The sequence below is a fragment of the Etheostoma cragini genome, chromosome 24, assembly GCF_013103735.1.
Source record: "Etheostoma cragini isolate CJK2018 chromosome 24, CSU_Ecrag_1.0, whole genome shotgun sequence".
Taxonomy (NCBI): Eukaryota; Metazoa; Chordata; class Actinopteri; order Perciformes; family Percidae; genus Etheostoma; species Etheostoma cragini.
In genome coordinates, this window is record NC_048430.1 from 1,524,358 (window position 1) to 1,527,147 (window position 2,790).

Below are 2,790 nucleotides of genomic sequence, written 5' to 3' on the forward strand. Positions count from 1 at the left end.
AATCTGCTAGTTACTGAAGTAGACAAGCCACATAGTGCAGAGGTGTACAGTATTTCAATAAAAGAACCCAATTTAAAAAGTCAAACCAAGTCTTCTAACTACTGACTTGTCTGTAATACAACTAAAATGTCTTTCCCAGCACAACAAAAAGACAAAAGCTTGCAAGCTCTGCAATTTAATATCAGAGAGAGGATATATTGTTTATGCAAAAGATGTCAGCTGATCTTCTGTATATGGATGTTTACGCTGTGTTCACTTTCATTCTGTCACCTTTCCCTGCTATTTATGTCTCCTTGAGTGAGATAATGATCTAATGCTCTCTTCCCCTCTCCTTATTATCTTCCTATTTAGTCTTACTGTCCTTTCTCTGCTTCCTTTCGTCCTTCATCTTCACCTTTTATCCCTGTTTTCTTCAACCCTTCTCTCTCATCGTCATCTCCCTGCGCTCTCTCTGATATTTATCTACTCTCTGCTTCTCTTTCTGCCATTAAACGTAGATTAATTTACATTTATTTTTACAAACCGTCTGTGTTCAACAACAACATATGAGCTGCCTGAGCACGTATGTTCCACTGGATCCATTCATATCTAATATGAGAGCAGTGATCTTTGTGTAGAGCACTCACCGCCTTGTGCTGCAGCTCCTTGGTCAGCTGATCGTCCTCCAGGGTCAGCTGATCATCGTCCTGGGTCAGCTGATCGTCCTCTTGGGTAATCTGATGGTCCTCCTGGGTCAGCTGATCGTCCTCCTGGGTCATCTGATGGTCCTCCTGGGTCATCTGATGGTCCTCCTGGGTCAGCTGATCATCGTCCTGGGTCAGCTGATCGTCCTCCTGGGTCCGGGGTCTGGGGGTATGCCCCCCCCAGGAAATCTTTTTGAAAAATAAACCATCAAATGGCACTTTCTGGAGAGTTTTTTCCAAATAAATGGAGAAATCAAGTCTTGCATGAGTCTTGCAGGTTAAGAGCCTTAGCCTTGTCGTAGTATCAACAGGTATTAAGGCATCTAGCATTTACATTATTTACATTATTAACTTCTTATGATATAAGAACTGACCCAGACAATGTGCCAAACATAATGAGCCACATGAAGAGATAGTAGCATATGTCAGCAACAGCTGAGAGGATTTGGGTCTGTGGTGAACAGGTCCAGGGGTCCCTGATGTAGGGACCAGGTCCAGGGGTCCCTGCCTGGTGTAGGGACCAGGGACCCAAAGTTAAATTAATGTTGAGGGATCAACTAAGACCACTGACATTCTAAAGAATGAGAACCACTGAGTTACAGAAATTCTAATCCTTTAACCTTTGTGCCAAGGCTCAGTAATGTTTATGATCTGGAGAGTTGTAATATACTACACTATATATACTATATATAGTATATATAGTGTAGGCCTATACAGTATAATATGGTCTGCTGTGCATGCTCATTATCGGAGGTCTACACAGAGACAACGCGTCCCTGTCCCCAGCAGAGCGAGTCCACTACAATGAACGGAAGCTGCTACACTACCAGCCGCGCTGCTCACCTCTGTTGTTCCAGACAGAGGGGACACGGAGCTACGGACGGTCTGTGATACTCAGAGCTCATACCTGGAGCGACGGACGGTCTGTGATACTCAGAGCTCATACCTGGAGCGACGGACGGGTCTGTGATACTCAGAGCTCATACCTGGAGCAGGGGAAATGCACCTGGGATGAATCGGGAAAAAAATGTTCTCAGTTACAATTCGACACTTCCACAGACAGGGAGCGCTCTTGAACCCCTCACAGTCTCTGAAAGCACAGTCGATCCCGAGTGGTTCAACAGGTTGATCTACAGATATAGATCTATAGATATAGATATATAGATAAACTCATCTCTCGGAAATCTGACCGACCGGGTTGACACCTCAGCGTGAGAAATCGGGGGTGTGAGCGTGTGTCTCACGGCCAATGCGTGAGACTTAGCAGCCCTGACCACAGTTCCCAGAGTTCCGAGCCTTTTGGGAATGTAAACAGGAAGTGTAATGTTGCTGTGTGAGCGAGTCAGCTGTGGGCTCCGGACCACTGGAGCCAAGTTTTGCGATATTTGGTCACATTTTTGGAAGACTGGCTCCCATGTTGGATGCCGAATTAGCGACTAGTAGTTGATTACTGCAGCTACCCATGGATTTACAGACAAGCAGCACTGGAACACTTTAAAAACGGAAGAAAACCTAAAAACGGGAGGATTTGAATGCAAGTTGGTGAGTTTTAAGGAGCGTCTTCCCTGTGATCTCTGTGCGGATTTACGGACTATTACTTGCAAAGGACATCGAAGATAATGCTATCATATCTATATTTATTATATAATATGTGTAGATACTGCTATTCGGAGGAAGAGTACGTGACAATGAATCTGAACATATATGTAACATGTCAGATGGGATTAAATCAAGCAACATATCAGAGAGCCCCAGTTTTAGCAGAAGAGTGTGGTGTGAACAGAACCAACCTGTTTTTCAGAACCCCCCCAGGATGGAGGAGTGGGGGACTCCTCAGCAGGGAGGTGGAGGAAAGGACAGGTCCCCCTCGCCGGGAGACTGAAATACCCGGCTGGCCCCGGGGCACGAGATCCAAGGACTGTGGGTAAGTCCACCGGTGGAGGACGATCAGCTGACCCAGGAGGACGATCAGCTGACCCAGGAGGACGATCAGCTGACCCAGGAGCACGATCAGCTGACCCAGGAGCACGATCAGCTGACCCAGGAGGATGATCAGCTGACCCAGGAGGACGATCAGCTGACCCAGGAGCTGCAGCACAAGGCGGTG